Here is an 18,746-nt window from a genome sequence, read left to right as displayed (position 1 = left end):
AGAAGAACTGGAGAACCTTTTTCCTGGATCTCCTTTGCACCCCTCCTTCCATACCAAGTACTTTATTTCCGTTGATGTACATACTATTATTTGGAAACTAGAGTGAAACCCTTGAAAAAGGAAGAAAAACTACAAAAATGACAAAATAGGAGTTCCTGAGAGTGTGACAGTTCCATGAGACAAGAGAAATACTGGTAATGGGCTGATTATTCAGAGATTTGAGGAAATGGAGAGCTTCTGTCATGGTTAAATTTATTTTTCCCCATTGTATAGAATAGTGTTCAATTTTTAAAGAAAATAGATCAAGATCTTGAGAGATGCATTTCTGCGGCCTTTACTCAATTTCTGGCTCATTCTAAGTCTTCTGTGAAATGTAGAAGGGGTTTATTCTGTATAGTCCTTTGTGATCACGCTTGAAATGAAAAATGAAATCATGCTAAAGTCAACTAACATCCCTTTCAAAAAACAAAAGCAAATATATTGGTGGGCTTTTCTTCTTAATCAATGCTTACTTCCTCAGTCTTTTTTCAGTTAGCATCTAATGAAACAAAGCTTGCTTTGGGGTTTCCATTTGGCTGAGCATTTTTTTTTCAAGATTGGATATAGTTAATTAAGTTCTGTTGGCCATTGGTCATCTTATAATATGGAAACTAGGTAGAAATGAAAATGGAGGAAACCACAAATAGGATTTCATTAATTATTACAGTAGAGCTAAGTGAAATTCAACTTTAATTTGCCCTGCAGTTCTTTATTTGGAGGTGGATAAAATCTTTAAGTCATAATAATATCAAAATGGGGGAAGGAGAGAATTGAGTGCATTAAATGTCCTTGCTAAAAATCCAAATCTTGGCCCAATATTCTAAAAAGGATAATGGAAAACTGGAAAGGCCACAAATCTAAGAGCTTCATGACCAAAAATGAATTCAGAAAAACCATGTCTCTTTGCCCCAGTCCTTAAAATATAAGGAAGTGTAGAAAAAAAAGGTGGCAAATTTTGTAGGTAACTTTACCCACTGAGATAAAACAATCACAACTACAAACTTAAAGCAGTTACAGACTGTCCAATTTTTTTTTACTCCAATAAATATTTTTCACATTTCTTATCCATGCAGAGCTCTCTAAAGTTACAAAGATAAGATACCATCTCTTTTTTTATGGAGCACATAATCTAATGAGTGGATAAGAAATATACATATATGTCTATGATATTAGATAGGATGGTGAAAGTGTTATAATAGAGGGGAAAATATAGCAAAAGTTTCTAAAATGAAAAGAGATTTGTTATAGTCAAGGGAAGGTTTTTGTTTCCAACTCCTATTGATGGTCTCTTCTTCAGTTCCTTCATTTGTAAACTGAAGGATTTAGATTAAATGATCTCTAAGATCCACTGATCCTATGTTCCTGACTTCAAACTTTCATATCGACTATTCCCTTTAATTAGAATATCATCTCCTATTCATTCCATCATGTTTTATTCTGCCTCCCTTACAAAATAAAACATATAGTCATCTGCATGAAGCTTTCCCTAACAAGTTAGAATTTTTCTAATGAACTCAAAAATTTCATAATGTCAGTTTATGTAAATTGTAATTAATTAAACCTGTGCTTTTTCTTTTATTTAAATATTTATTGATTTTTAAAATCATCTTCATTCCTGAATATCTCTGCCTCTTCTCTACTCAGCAGGCATTCCTTATAATAACAAGAACAAACCCAGAAAGAAAGGAAAAGAAAAAATAACCTAATAAAAAGAAAAAAAAATTAAAGGAGGAACAGGAGGGAGATAGTTCAGCAAAACTAATCAACACATCATCTGAAAGGGGGACAGTAAATACAGACCCTTCTGTAGTCCCCTACTTCTCTAAAGAAGTGAGTTTATGCTTATGTTAAGTTTCTGGTAGTCTCTTTCTGTTAATGACATCATTTTCCCATTCTCCTAGACTTGAGGTTATGTTCTTGTTTTTGGTTTCTGTTACTTTATTTCCATTGATGATACCACCATTCTCTCAGTCCTTTCACTCTTCTTCCTCTTCACTCTATACAGTAAATTGCCAGTCCTCTAATTTCTTCCTCTTCAATTCCTATCACATCTTTCTATTACTACCACACTCCCTTTAAGTTCATATCCTCATATAGCCTCCTATCTGGTTTCAGTGCTTTAACTCTCTCCATTCTCTAGTCTGTCTTCTATAATCATCTTTCCAGTGCCCCACTGAGCACATCAAACTTTTAATCACAACTTTTCCATGGTTTTCTGAGGTCTATTAAATACTTTCTTATTCTAACATAATTCCATTATTCTAGTACTACCTCCATCTGACCTTTCCAGATTTTTTTCATATTACTTTGTTCCTGATCAAAGAGAAAGTTGTGTTTCACCCAAAATGGGCTTAGTCAGAAGCCACCATTCTTATTTCCCCCCTCTTTTCTGTGTGTATTTGCATGTACTGTTCATCACCTACCTATGGAACAGACCTCACTTAGGTTCCACTTCTTCCATTAAGACTTCATAGATGTCACTCAGTCAGTAGACACTCTTCTTCTAAGGGCTGGATATTTATTTATACACACACACACACACACACACACACACACACACACACACACACACACACACACACTAAAAAGTATAGTCTCTGCCCTCAGGCACGGAGCGGAAGTCATGGACAGTATGGAAAAGTTAGCAAAGGCCCAAGTAATGTAGCCAGATGAGAAATGATTAATTCTAAGCTGAACTCCCCTCTTAAATGGAAGTTTTGGAGTTCTTGGCCCAGTCTTCCACTCAGAGGGACAACCAGAGCCTCCAGCTTAAAGGCCTCTACCTTTTCCAAATGTTTCACAGCACTTTTCTCCCTGATCCTTTATGCTTACAACAACCTGTCTTTTTCCTAGTGATATGTGTAGTCAAATCATCAAAAATAAACTTTAGAGATTCTCAAGTTTTGTCTTTTCTTTTTCCAGATAAGGAAACCAAGACCCAAAGAGGCTCATTGACTTGTCCAAAGTGTCTCATGGGTAATAAATAGCACTCCTGGGAACTGAATGTAGGATCGTTGATTTTAAATTCAAGGATATTCCCACAATATCACAAAACTGAATTAAGTTGCCATTTGTGTTTTTCCCAAAATACCCCTTTACTAAAATGAACTTTGAGAATAAGCAACTGTTTTATTTCTTGCACAACTTCCTTAGATATCTAACTACATTGTTTAGTACACCATGAATACTCACCAGGTGGGTTGACTTTGAATGTTTTATAATATGTCCATAAGCACAAGTTAAAACCAGATAAATTCCATTCCTTGTCTGTACAGACTTGATATAAATAAAATTGAGGCTTGAAGCATTGTATATTTATGTAAGTGAAGCAGGTGATCCAGCATTTCATACATTGAAATTTCAGTGACTTGAAATTGGATTGGGTGAAATTTAGCAGAAAATCTTTCAAGGGAAATAATAAATGATGCTATTTTTAGCTGGAAAGTAGTTGGGCTACTGAAGAAAAGTTCTCATTTATTTAATGTCTTGAGTAATGATCCAGAAGAATGACAAGACTGTTATTGCTCAAAATTCTAGATAAACACAATTCATTCAGCTGGTCCTAGCTGAGCCTCTATAATATACCTGGCAGCTACTTTTGGACCTACTGTAGTGGTTTACTCAGCATGGAAAAGACGCAGATGCTTTCCTCAAATACTGTATAGTATAAAGATTGCCATACTGCCTAGGGAGAATACATACATACAAATGTACAAGCATATGAGCACAAAATGAGTGAAGCATTAGCACAGTGGGCCACTAGATAGCCCATAGGGAAGAGAGCTGGACCTGGAGTCAAGAAGTTCACAATTCAATTATGGACTCTCAGACACTTACTGACTTTGTGCCACAGTTTCCCCATCTGTAAAAGGAGAGATAGGGTTATTGTAAGGATAAAATGATAGAGTTGTAAACAACTTTGTAAACCTCAGCACTGGTTTGGATCAACTGTTAGGTAGGCAATAATTATCAGTGAGGAAAGACTGCATAGAGACTTGCTATGATGGGCAGTGAAGATAGATATTAATGTAGAGGTAGAAGGCTTTCCAAATGATCTAGCTTATGCTGAATTAAAGGATGAATAAAGAATGGTGAGAAGATGAACCTGGCCAAAGAGAAATTTTTAGCAATGGAGTCAAGGATGATGGGATCCATAAAGCTGAATATAAGTTGATGCCTTGACTCTGATGGTGAAATGGAAGTTATTGCAGTTATGGAATATATATATTATATATATTAATATTATATATAATATAATATATATAATATTATATATATATGCAGTTATATAATGGAAGTTATGACTGGATAAGCTTTGAAAAATTATATTTTAAGGTGATCTAATATGAAACCAGAATGGCAAATGTTGTAATTCCTGTTGAGAGCATATAAACTACAATAAAATATAATGAATGACTAGCAGTCAACAGAAAAGAATCAAATGATATTTAATATATCTATAGGAAATAATCAGAAACACAGTTTTTATGAGATAATTTTTAATAATTTATTGAAACTTTTAGGGGCTTGAATATTCTTTACTCATTTTTAATTATATATTAACTATCATAAATAACAAGGTGATTATTTATTAATTTTTCTATTATAAAATGTTGATTTAAAAATTATAAATCCCTCTATCTTTTCATATGTGGATTTTCAAATGGAAATTGAGAGGTTTGTTCCTGAGCAACATGATTCCTAAAATTTTAATAGCAATATAAAACGATCAGACTAAGTCTTTATTGTTCATAACATTAGATCAACCTCAAGAGACACAAAATTGTGTTCTTAATCTCTTCATTCATTTTGATATAATTACATGAGACATCATTAAAATGGAATTTCAGATATTCTCTGAGTAGTTTTCCACTTTATGTAAGGTTTTATTCTTTCTGTAATACGAATATTTATTTCCTATCATAGAAATATATCTCTACTATGATAGTAGGTCCTAGGGAATTAATTTTAGAGGTGATGAAGGAAGGGAACCCTAAATTGATATATCTTTCTTTGTCATATGACTAGGAAGATATATTTTAGTAGCATATTTATTTTACTGAAACTAAATATTTTGTTCCACTTGTATGGCCATGGAGAAAAAATGATGGTATTGCTGGCAAGTTATATGTATCTTAAAATGAAAAATCAGTCTTTTAGGCCATCTTGTAGGGTCTAGATTCATTGATTTTACTAAAAAAACTACCACCATAGATAATCAGAGGATCCCCTCCTTTGACATTTCCTTCTCTATTGGCTTTGTAAAAGAAGGTACAAGAAGAAGAAGAAAGAATGCTAAGGAGCAAATTTTGGTCAACACTAGAATCAAAATAGCTGAAAAAAAAAATAACAGGGCATACCTCTTTCTTTACTATTGATGTTCTCTGTGTATTAGAGCCTTTTATCTAGTCTCACAGATTCTTCCATCATTCCTAACCATCATTTTGTTTTCTTAGAATGTCACTGCCAAGACAATAACTCAGTAATATAGAAAAATAATGCTTTTCTATACAAAGGTTTTCAACACTTCTGATCAGAAATATATTCATACATTCAAAACTAAACTTCATCCATGTAGGCAAATGTAATATAATTTGGGAGATACCAAGAAAATCTCCCTACCTCAAAATGGGATTCTCACAGTTTACCATCAATATCAGAAATTCTGTCAGCTTCATCCCTTTGGGTTAATGTCTTATACTCCATAAAAATGAAAATTTTCACACTCCTGAGAGGAGCACACAGTATTTCTCATTTGTTATTAGTACTTTAATATGAATTAGAGCAGAATATTTAGGTAGTGATCAATGGAGGAAGAAAAAAAGCAATATTAATATAGGCATATACTAGAATATTAGGACAAAAGGAGTAAATGGGTGAAGATATAGAGAAACAGGTTACAAACTTGACATGAAGACACAATTATACTAATGATGAAGAACTTCACTTTTATTTTGGGCGTCTACCAAATTTGCTAGAAATTTCTTCTTGTCAAAGAAAAAGAGCCTTAAATTCTTGACTCACATACCTGACAACCTGATTATTCAAATGGTTCAGTAAGTGATATGGTAAACTATTATTCTGGACTTCATTCTGACAAAGAAGGGAAACATTAGTAGTAATAATGGAAATCTTGGGGAGATGTAACAAGTTCACTTTAGAATCTGAGCCAGAAAAGGAGAGAAATGAAAATTATAGTTTGATGAGAACACTAAATTTGTAGAGAACAAACTTTAGAAGGTTCAAAAAAGAAAGGACAGAATAAGATTCTGTAAATTAAGATTGTATGAAATAAGTCAGCCCAAAACATATGTGAAAGATTCAAGAATGAATTTTTAAAGAAACAAATGCAAAAAATTCTATGAGGAAGAAAAGGTAGAGCTCCCTGTTTAAGTAGAAGAGGGTGAAAACCAATTTTGGTTTTTTTAATGTCTAAAAGATAACAAGGGCAGGTAAAGAAGTATAAATCCCAGAGTATCACAACATAAGAATGATGTCATGAGTGCTAAATCACAAAATAACCTGCATCTGGCAAAGAAAATTAAGCACACACTTTTAAAAAGTTATATTGGGAATAAAACTAGGATCAAACAATAGATAGGGGCAGTGCACACAGCATATTTGAGAATCATAAAAGACATTGAAGAGAAGATGAACTTTTTAAACTTTTGTATCACCAAAGAAAATTACCTTTGCATTAGGAAAGATAGAACTAAATGGTTAACAGAATTGAAATGAAAAATAAATGAACAAATGATAATAAAGCATCTCACTAGCCCCCAATAAATTCATTACTGGGCCTAGCTGAAACACATCCCTGAGTACATTCTAGGATGTGGTGCCTATCATTATTGCGCTATTGCTGCAAATCTTAGAAAAATCATAGAGAATGAGGAAGTATCACAAGGCTGGTGATATGCAAATACTGTCCCTAATTTTTTTTTCCCACTTTTTTCTGTCCTTATTTTAAAAAAAAAAGAAAGAAAGAAAGAAAGCAAAAATTTCCAGGAAATTTGACTTTCATTCCTGGCAAATTTCTAAAATGTACTATTAAAGGAATGGTTTGTGATCATTTAGAAAGTAAAGTAGTAATCACTAAAAGCCATTATGACTTTATCAAGAACAAGTCATACCATACTAATCTCTTTTCCTCTTTTAAAAATACATTTACTTATACCTAACATTTGTAGATCTGACCAAGGGCTTTGATATTGTCAGTCTTGAAGGCTTATGAAAAATTATGTCAAAATTTGGTGCCCGGAAAAGTTCAGTATTGTATATTAGTTTCATGACAGCATTCTTTCCTGGGTTCCAGATAATGGATGATGATCTCTTATGTTCTCAGTCACGAATGAAGTAAAATAAGGCTGAGTGCTTGCTCCCAAGCTTTCTTAGCCATGTTGTCTAACGCTTTCAATGAGGATGACCTCAAGTTTTGCTACCACACTGATGGTGAATTTTTCAACTTGAAAAGGCTACAAGTCACAACTAAAATGGAGGGAGTGTTGGTGAATGATTTCTTTTTTTCTTTTTCTTTTCTTTTCTTTTTCTTTTTCTTTTTTTTGGTGAGGCAATTGGGGTTAAGTGACTTGCCCTGGGTCATACAGGAAGTGTTAAGTGTCTGAGGGCAGATTTGAACTCAAGTCCACCTGACTTCAGGGCTGGTGTTCTATCCACTGTGCCACCTAGCTGCCCCAGTGAATGACTTTTTTGTTTGCAGATAATTGTGCACTCAGTGCAGTCTGTGAAACTGAGATGCAACAAGGTATGGATCGATTGGTTCTGTGTTGCCTGTGCTAATTTTGGCCTAACAATTAACACTAAGAAAACACACCCTCCATCCGCCAGCATCATGCCATCTATACATGGAACCATCAATTATAGCAAATGGAGAAATTTTGAATTCTGTGGATATATTCACTTACTTTGACAGTATATTTTCCAGGGATGTTCATGTTCATAATGTGGTTAACATATAAAAGCTCCATGTTTGGAAATCTCTGAATGAAAGTGTGGGAGAGAAGAGGTATTAGAATGACTGCAGAATCATTGTGCTGATCTCATTGTTGTATCCCTGTAAAACCTGGACAATATACTAGTGCCATGAAATCATTACCATTTGAATTGTTTTAGGAAGATTTAAAGATCACCTAGTAAGATAAGATACCAGACACTCAGGTCCTATCTTGAACTAAACTGTCAAACATTTAGACTCTATTGCAGAGAGCACAACTCTGTTGGACTGGCCACATTGATTGAATGTCAATTTTGTATTTGCCAAAAAGACTATTTTATGAAGAACTCACACAGAGCAAGTGCTCACAAGGTAGTCAGAAAAAGAGATACAAGGATATTGAGAAAATATGACTAGACGAGTTAGTATGAAGATCTGTTGGACTTAGTAGACTGCAGCCAATTTCTTATTGGTAAGATGCCATGCTATAAATTGAAGCTGAAATTGTTGTTCAGTTTTTTTTCAAATGAGGGAACTGAGGCAAACAGGATGAAATGATCTGTCCCATTAGCATGTCTTAGGCTGGATTTCAACTCTGGAAGGTAAATCTTCCTGACTCCAGGCCTGGCACTCTATCTAATGCCTCTGGGAGCCCCTGTTCCCATTAAGACCCAGCTCAAGTACCAATGCCTTCAAGAGGTATTTCATTAAATCTCATTGTTTGTGAGCACCTCTGTCCCAATTACTATGGATGTATGGATGTATATCCATCTACCTATCTATCTTTCTTAATGAATGTGTGTCTCAAATCTATTTATCTATAAGTCAATTTCATTCATCAGTAGAAAGCAAACTCTTTAAGAGCAAAGACCATCTCACTTGTATTTTTATCCACACCTCCAGCACAGTGACTGGTAGAGAGTAGGCATTTAATGATGCTTGTAGTTTCATTCCTAATTTTTTAAAAGAACTTTTTTTATGAAAGAGGCACTATATTTAGTGCTAGGTTCAGCAAGGTAGCACATCAGATATAGTGCTGGGCTTGGAGTCAGGAAGAGTCACCTTCCTTAATTCCAATCAGACCTCACACGCTTACTAGCTTTCTGATCCTCAGCAAGTCATTTAATCCTGTTTACCTCAGTTTCCTCATCTGTAAAATGAGCTGAAGAGGTATCTTTGCCAATGGAAATGGCAAACCACTCCAGTATCTTTGCCAAGAAAACTCTAAATGGGGTCATACAAGAGTTGGGCGTGCCTGAAATTACTTAATAAAAGCAATTCAGTGCTAGGGTTACAAATATGAAAGTAAGAATTTCTATTCTATTGACAGAAATAACATGTACACATGCCATAAATTTAGGATTAGACCTGAGAATCATCTAGCTCAACCTCCTTATTTAACATATGAGGAAAGAGGTCCAAGGGGGTTATATGACTTGTCCAAACCATACCTAGAGTAAATAGCAGAACAGGAATTTGGACTTTTGTCTTCAGACTCTGAATGGAGCATTTTTTTCTCCCTCTATGCAGCCTACAAAAATGTATAGTTCATAAATATAAAACATAGATAAAGTTATGGAATGGTCGTAATCTACATTGATGGAGGAAGTACTCACGTCTACAAAATGATACCTCCTTAAGGAATGAAATGCTTTATTGTGGTGATGTGGGTGATAAGTTAGCCATGTGATTAGGAACCTTTTATAGGATGACCTTTGGAACTATGACAAACTACAAGCTGCAGTGTGTATCTCTGCCTTTGCTATCTCTGAGAGAGTATGTAGCACTCAGGCATTCTCAGGGGCCAGAGTGCTTCTGCCTCCATAAACCCGGGTGCCAGGTACCCAAGGCAAAGACCTTGTGAACTTATTACCCAGAGAGCACAGCAGCATCTCAGGAGGTGGCAGGTACATTTGAGCCTCCGGTGGTTTGGCTGCTGGCAAACAGCTGGTGCCTCCACCCCTCCTGGGCCCTGCCACCTACCTCATTCTCTGGCCCCACCTGCTCCACTTACTCTCTGGATTAGACACCATTGGGCTGTGAGTGATTCAGGGGCTGAAACAGAGACAAGGAGCCAGCTCCCCAGGAAGGACCCTAGCTCACATCCTGTGAACTCTGCTTTGAAAACAAGGAGACCTAGAAAACGTAAGTTGAGACTTGTTTCAATTCTAAAAGGGGTGGGCTATTTTAGGTTTGTTCCCCCCCCTGCCCTGCCACCTTCCTCCCAGAACAGGAAAATAATGAAAGATCAAGGGAAAGGAGGAAGAAATTTGTCATCAGGAGAAGGGTCAGTGTAAATAACAAGGCCCAATTGGAACTAATGCCAAAGCTTTCCTCTGTTTACACTGAGAAGCAGAGTGGTGAAGAAAAATGAGGATTGGACTTGAAATAAGACTTGAGATAAGATCTGAGGTAGAATTCTGTGGATTTTACCTCTCTGGAACTGTTTCTTCATTATAAACCAGGGATGAAATAATGCATACCACTACTTTCAGAATTGCTGTAAGGAAAATATTCAATATGAACTATTATTATTACTTTCCTGTATTATATGTCAGTGTTTCTATAATTTTAAAAGAATTCTGTGTTTCTTAAACTTATGACAATTGTGGTTTGGGGGGAATCACTGACTTCCATTCTCACTTTTAAGAAATTCACCCAATGTTTCATATAATAAGGAAGAGTTCTCTCCTATATCTCAGGAATATTATAAATTTACAAGCACATTGCAAAGGAAATGTGACCCAAAGATGTAGCAGGCCATACTGTAGTTCATTTCTCTGGATTTTTACTCTGAGATGAATGAATACCTTTCTTTCTATCAGCAGTGCAAAAAAAGGGCCTATCTTTGCCAGGCTTAGAGTTTGTCATTTTTTTCAGTGCAAAATTCTATTTAATCTTTTCAAAAATCAATAAATATTTTTGTATTTATATAAAATAAAATTGATATTATAAGGAAATAAGATAAAAATGGTCCAATTGTATTCTGAGGTGCTGAACTTTATATTTTATTAAGTCAGTAGTATTAATAAAGCCTGCCCATTTGTTCTGCAGTAATTCCCACAGGGATATAGTGGCAGAAAAGGGGAATAGGTAGTGAGTCCTAGGAAATTTAAGGAAGAGACTTTTGATGGCTTTTGATGTGAGATAAACTTTTGTGTGGAATTTTGTTGAAATTCCCACTAAGGAAATTCTACATGCAAATTCCACAAGAGTAGTAATATATGATAAGCACCTAACTATGGTCTTTTTATTTACTACAATATAGATTGCAAACCATAGATTTGTGGATTGGAGAACTTTTTGTTTCATCTATTTTCAGTCTGTACGATGTATTTCATTGTACAGATGAGGAAACTGAGACCCAGAAATGTTAAATGATTTACTTAAGTCACACAGGTTATATTGAAAGCTACTAATCTGCTTATAAGGCAACTGTAGTGCAATGGAGAGAGTGCCCAACTTGGATTCAGGAAGACAATTCAAATCTGGGCTTAGACACTTACTAGCTTTAGGACCCTGTGCAATTCATTTAACCCTGGAGAAAAAAATGGCAAAGCACTCTATTGTCTCTTCAAAGAAAACCTCAAATGCGCTTGCAATGAGTTGGACATGAGTGAAATGACTGAACAACAAAAATTAATCTGTTTGTCTAAGAAGTGCAGAGTTCCTAAGAAGTGCATTTTTAATTTTTACATAGTTCAGGGCTCTTTTCCTGATACAAAACCTCTTTGAGATGGACATACTTCAAAGTCGTTCTTGTATCCTAAAGAAACAGGCACGACTGCTAGTATAGGTAGATACTTGCAGCTTGGTCTAGGTCACTCACATCCCTGTGGGATTACATATTTTCTTTAAAGAAAAATACTTCCTATCTACAAAGCAGTAAAAAGCCTAGTCAGGTATTAGCTTATATTAGATTATGTTTTCTTTTAAGGCATTTCTTTATATTCTTAAGATGTCAGAAACCTCAAAATGAAATAATTTTATATTAAATGACAAAGATCAATGCTAATAAAGCTTTCCATTTTCTTTTTTCACTCTCTCTCCCTTTTCTTGGCTTCCAGCCATTAAATTCTGTTTTACTTATATTCAATGTCCTTTGCTCTCTTCTTCCATTTGCATCCTGAACCATGGTTGGTTTGGTACTTTCTGAAAAAGTAATATGAACCTCAATTCACAAACGTTTGCCAAGACTCAAATGAGAAGCTCAAAGTTGGGTAGGCAATAAAATTAATTCTGTGCTGCTGATGCTACTACTACTGCTACTACACTGTTCTGCCCAGATCTTCCTATGCAGCAGCCTCTACAGTGAAGGTCATCAGAGGCTGGTGACTGAAAAGTTCTACTCAAAAGGTTTCATATTGCATTTCTTGCCCCAGATTTCTTTAAGTAATATCCTAAATGAATGAATATTTTTACCTATCCATGGGTGCTGGACTTTTCAAACAAGAATTGACAATTAAACACCCATTTAAGTAAAATATTATTTTCCCCCTTTTCTTCCCATAGAAAGCTTAACAGGCATTTATATTTTTGAATGCAAAACATATCTAGTATTTCAAAAAAGGAAGGACTTTTAACCACGGATTTTCCTAACATTTATCCTTAGAAGTTGTGTAGTGAAGTTGCTACAAACTTATAATATCCTGGTACTTTTAAATTAACATTCAGCCTCAAGCTGTTTTTTGAATAAAGGAGAACTTACAGTTAATAGCATCACATAATCATATTCTAATTATGCTAGTTTACTTCATTTCAGAACAATTGTTGGAGAGTAGTCTTATAAGTAATAATCAGTGGATGGCACGCCAGCATCAACTAAAGAAGACCTTTGAATTCAAATGTGATCTCAGACGCGTACTAGCTGTGAGACCCTGGGCAAGTCACTTAACTCTGTTTGCCTCAGTTTCCTCATCTCCAAAATGAACTGGAGAAAGAAATGAAAACTATTCTAATATCTTCTTTGCCAAGAAAAACCTAAATGGGGTGGAGTTGAACATGATCAAAATGACTGAACAACGAAATTTATTTAGAGTAACCCAAAAGTGTCATGGTATTAAATTTTAAATTAAGATATGAATTAATTAACAAACATTAAATTATGCTACTAAGCTTGTAAATCTAAAGCTATTATAGCACTTTGCAAAATGCTTTAAGTATATGAATGGTCTCATTTGAGCTTAATAATAATTTGAAATTGATATTGTTATATTATTTATCCCTACTTCATACCTGAAGAAACAAGGTCAGATAATTTGCCCATGGGTGCACAGCTAATTAATATTAGCAATATTTGAAAGCAGGAGTTCCTGACTAGAAATTTCACATCATTGGTTTCTCAGTGAAAAGAAATTCTCTGATGAGGATAATGGGGCTGGGGCTGGCAATTTTCCATAGGCAAGTGATACATGTTCTTTGTAATTTACAGTCTTAGAGAGTTATCTAAAACTCTGAAATGGTAAATGAATTGCTGAGGGTCACAGAGGTCATAGGTAGGGCTGAAGCAATGACCTAATATAGGAGAACCAGAAAGTAAAACTAAGCACTCTCTTTTTAGAGAAATGAAAGTAAAACACACTGCACTTTAAAAAAAAAATTGTTATTGACATTGAGTCATCACGTTTTTTTTTCAATTGTGTGTGTGTGTGTGTGTGTGTGTGAGAGAGAGAGAGAGAGAGAGAGAGAGAGAGAGAGAGAGAGAGAAGAGACAGAGACAGAAAGAGAGAGAGAGACAGAGAGAGACAGAGACAGAGAGAGACAGAGACAGAGAGAGAGAGACAGAGAGAGAGAGGAGAGAGAGAGAGAGAGAGAGAGAGAGAGAGAGAGAGAGAGAGAGAGAGAGAGAGAGAGAGAGAGAGAGAGAGAGAGAGAGAGGAGAGAGAGAGAGAGAGAGAGAGAGAGAGAGAGAGAGAGAGAGAGAGAGAGAGTGAGAGAGAGGAGAGAGGGAGAGAGAGAGAGAGAGAGAGAGAGAGAGAGAGAGAGAGAGAGAGAGAGAGAGAAAGAGACAGAGAGAGAGAGAGAGAGAGAGAGAGAGAGAGAGAGAGAGAGAGAAAGAGACAGAGAGAGAGAGAGAGAGAGAGAGAGAGAGAGAGAGAGAGAGAGAGAGAGAGAGAGAGAGAGAGACTATTCTGGCTCACTTGTCACTACAGTCTTTTTTTTTTTTTCAGTCATGTCTGGCTCTTCATGACCCCATTTGTAGTTTTCTTGGGAAAGATACTGGAGTGATTTTTTTTTCCTTCTCCAGCTCATTTGACAGATAAGGAAACTGAGACAAACAGGATTAAGTGACTTGCCCCCCTTTAAAGAGCTATTAAGTATCTGAACTCAGATGTGAACCAAGGAAGATGAGCCTTCCTGACTATAGGCCTGGCACTCTCTTTACTTATCTGCTTACCTTAACATAATATATATCCTCCGTTATTCTGCTCTTCAGCATGTAGACATGGTCACACTCAATTTTTTAACCACTGGGTTGGAAATACTCCCGGGATCATTTTGCTAATTTTAAATCTGAAACCTACTACTTCCTCTCCTTCTCTGAAGCTAGTAAGCATAAAGAAAATCTGTTTGGAGAATGCTGTGAGAAATGGGTTTGGTTTGGTTTTTTTCTTGTTGTTTTTGTTTGTTTGTATTAACCAATGTCCTTATTGAGCTGATTCTTCTTAAAAAAATACTCAAAACTTGCCATAAATCTAAAAACAAAAGCCTGGTTAAAAAAAAAAAATACTAAGTGATCCCGAGGGTTCTTCCATATCTGAAATTCTCTCATTCTGTGAATCTGAGTCATCCTAGTATTATAAAGACCATATTTCATTTCCAATCTGGGCTCTGGGTTTTTCCTCCTGAGGCAGCCTCATGGTCCTCACTGCTAGGAGCTTACTATCTTGGTTAACTCCACTTGGCTACTTGAATACCCAGCTGGCTTAATGAGCTGCAGCTTAATCTGTGAGCTCAAATTATCCACCAACTTCAGACTCCCTCATATCAGGGATTATAGATTTGAACAACCATTCTCTCTTGGTGAAAGGTTTGTAATGGTCTCTTTGGACTTTAATTTCTTAATCTATTAAATGAGTAGGTTGGATCAAATAATCACTAAAAGTGGCTAGGTAATGCAGTGGAAAGAGCTCTAGATTAGAGTCAGGATGACCTAATTTTAAATCTATTTGTGTGTCTCTTAGTTTCTTCAACTGTAAAATACAGATAGTAGGAACATCTACTTATCAGTGTTATTATGAAGATCAAATGATATAATATTTGTAAGATGCTTAGTATGCTTTCCTGGCATATAATAGGCACAAATAAATGCTTATTCCCTTCTCCCTACTACTTCCCGATTGACTTTAAAATGAATCAGCTTGGAAAGCCCTTGGCTCTCCCCATTATTTAAGTGAATTGTCAAATTCAGAAAAGAAAAAAGGAAAGAAAGAAAAGAAAGTCTCCAAAGCTTAAACGAAAGCGATTCCAACATTATTTTCATATCATTTTATCTCATAATTCTTTCACAAAAATATTATATATTACTTTACATCAAAACTTGTTCAAAAGAGATATGTGGCTGGTGGATCTGCTTAAAAATAAAAGTTGGCCAGTTGACCAAGAATTTTAAAGTGCTCAATATCAGTATTTCATACTTAAAAGGGTTTTTTTTCCCTTTGTGAGTCACACAGCACAATTCAGCAAAAAGAAATACTTTTTTAAAAATTGAACTGAAAATAAATGTTTTATTTTATACCAAAAGAATACAAGGTCATAAAAATAATTCCTGAGGACCAGGCCAAGCAGTTGAACCAGCACCAAGTTGAAAAGAAGGAATCTGTGAATGACAACTATATCTTCCTCCATCTCTTTCACTATCTGCACATGTTTCTGAGAGTCCTCTTAAGGGAAAGAAAGTAATCCCTTTTCCTCTTCCCACAAATGTCACTACCTGGCTGAATTGTAAGTGGTTTTTCCTAGTTCTTATACCACATTAAAAAAACAAAACAAAACAAAACAAAAAAACCTTGCACATACTACCAAGTAAGACCTTTGCTGACTGACCTGAGTCTGAATAATATCCTGTCATTGACAGGAAGGTTTTCATTCAGTGTCCATTATGTCCTTCCACTGTTTTAATACAAGAAGGTTTCAGACAGCAGAAATATAAACTAAGAGGATAGTTTCAGAAACACTGAATGGGTATTAGACACTGCCAAACTGAATACATTCTTTAGTAAAGGAGGAAGGGAAAGGGAAATAGTGTTTGAACAGAAGAGAGGTACCAAAAGTTCCAGATGAAATCTAGAAATCCCTAAATATGCCTTCAAAAGTCCCACTCAAAATAGTCCTCTATGAAAACAATGAAAGCAAATGGTACTACAAATGATAATGGACTGCTCAGAAATTCAGTTATTCTGTCAAAATATACATTAATAAGAAAGATAATGCATTTTAACTTAAATTTTTGAATTGATTATGTTGCCTTATGATCTTTCCTTGGATTTATTAATTGAATGTCCAAAAATGCCATAATTTCTCCCTTACATACTAATATAAACTTATATTTTAAGTTAAAATTTTTCTTTTTGAAATAAGCCAACAAAACTTTTGATTGCCATTAGCTAAGATATTTTTATAAAGTCCTATTTTGATGCTTTATCATGGCATGAAAAAATCTTAGGTTCTTATAGATCATGAGAAAAGAATACAAACTCAGAAAGATCTCAGGAAACTGAAAAGACCCCAGGTAGGGGCTTGATCATAGGCTGTGTGTCTTTCACCCACGAATCTGCCTGGCAGAGTTTGGAGAGGCTCATCACCAGTTTAGCTGCAGGATAGTCATAATACCTCATGAATATCTTTTATTAAGCCCTAACGAGTCTATGATCTGCATTAATGTGGAAGGACTTCCCAAGTACGTAGGCAAAATCATACATCCTTGAAGTTTAAGGGTTAACTTATATTAAGTAAAATCTTTGAATAGAAAACATGTCAGTTTGGATTTTTACTTTGAGCTGATCTTGCATATTCCCCTTTCTGTAGCTTTGAAGACATTGTTAGCTTATTCTCTGCCTGATATAGCCTCTGTAACAAAAAGAATACCAGTTTGGAGACTAAGCTCTTAATAAGCTCAGTCAGTTAAACTCACCAAATATTTATTAAATACTTATTATGTGCCAGGTAACATTACCAAGCATTGGACACAAAACCTCATGGTAATAATAGCTTTCATTTATGCAGCACTTTGGGGATTATAAAGAACAATTGAGCTAGGCTGTGAATTCCCCATCTTGCAGATAAGAAAACAGAAACTCAGGGAAGGTAACAAGTTTGTTTAGGGTCTCACAATTGAGTGTTGGGGTCATGATTGAAACTCAGATCTTCTGATTCTAAGACTTATGCCACCCTACCTTAATAACAGCCATTTGTGTCTACATCGTATCTCTCTCACTGGACTGTAAGCTTCTCAAGGACAAGATACTGGGCTTTATTTATCTTTGTATCTTCTTTCTAAAATACTACCTTGAACATAATTGTTATTCAATAAACATTTGTTGATTTTAATTGAGTAAGAATTAGGACATCATTCACTTTTATAAATTGAACTTGTGGGTATATGAAATATACCCACATTTATGGATTATCCTTTTAATAACTTGACAAATACAGAAAAGGGGAATATGGAGAACCATTTTGATGATTTACCAAAACAATGAAGTTGATTTTCTTTAAGTTTTGCTGTATTTTTTATAAAAAATAAATTTTTATGACTACAGAATACATATTTTTAAAATGAAATGAAATTTTAAGACATATGAATTAAGAACCAAGAGGTTTTTATCGATTTTTAAGATTTTTTCCCCAAGAATATATGTGAAAATCAGGGAATGTGAATTACATTATGATGTTATTACTGAAAAATAAATTATAGTTTAAAATATTTTAAATCATCCTGACTCATTAAAATTACATTGAGAACATGATTTGATTTTTATTCTAGACATCTTGAATTTGTTTAAATTAATAGATAAGGACTTTTTGCAGTGGTAGTTGAATGCATTTAATTTATTATTTGTTGGTTGAGAAGGTTTCAAACTAGAGACATTCCAATAATAGCAATTTTCACCAGAAATCAGAAATCTTTCGTGGTTTTTATAGGGAAGTCAGATCTGAATGTTCAACAGTAACAGTGAAGCAAGTACCTCCTTTAGGCAGCCATGGCCAGCCACCTCCACAGTGTGAAGTCCTGAAAGGGCTCTCTGCAACCCCTCCCGATGCCTTATTCCTATTCACTTGCCACCATTCCTGAAATTCACAACATTCATATCTCATTTAGAAGTTGGCATCCATTCAGAAATGTTTACCTGTTTACCTGTTTCTATTAATTTAGGGAGAAAAGTAATGAGGTTACCTGAGGAAGTAGCACTGGGCCCTGATGTAATAGAGAAATGTTAATGGAGGAAAAAGGAGGAAGAAAAATCTGAAATATGGAGCAGTACCCAAAGGGAACTTTGGAATTCTTTTTGAATGGCTATCAGGGAACATAATGCTCCTGCTAATTCACATTCTTGCCAAGACTAATACCTTGTATTGGCCCAATAAAATCACTTAAATACTTGATTTCTTATATTTCATTTGATTTGAGTTTGTAACAAATAATAACTAACATATATAGGACATTGTTGGAAAAGATATTTGTGTATTTCTATGTGTACACACATATCATCTCATTTAATTTTTAAACAACTCTGTGAAGTAGATGCTATTA

General features: G+C 35.0%; 1 protein-coding gene across 3 annotated transcripts in view; it reads left to right on the top strand.

The window, feature by feature from the left end:
- SPATS2L (spermatogenesis associated serine rich 2 like) overlaps positions 1-18,746 on the top strand; it is a 220,663-nt gene that overhangs the window by 97,005 nt on the left and 104,912 nt on the right. Inside the window, exon 1 of one of the 3 annotated variants that reach the window (XM_074302752.1) lies at positions 9,875-10,138. The exons of the other annotated variants lie outside the window; for them this stretch is intronic. The gene's annotated coding sequence lies outside the window, so the exon portion shown is untranslated. Of the gene's footprint in view, positions 1-9,874; positions 10,139-18,746 lie in introns of those variants that run through there. 3 annotated transcript variants of the gene reach the window in all.

This window comes from Sminthopsis crassicaudata, chromosome 3 (assembly GCF_048593235.1).
Source record: "Sminthopsis crassicaudata isolate SCR6 chromosome 3, ASM4859323v1, whole genome shotgun sequence".
In the NCBI taxonomy this organism is placed as follows: Eukaryota; Metazoa; Chordata; class Mammalia; order Dasyuromorphia; family Dasyuridae; genus Sminthopsis; species Sminthopsis crassicaudata.
Note: the sequence above shows the minus strand (reverse complement) of the source record. Positions and strands in the feature narration are given on the sequence as shown.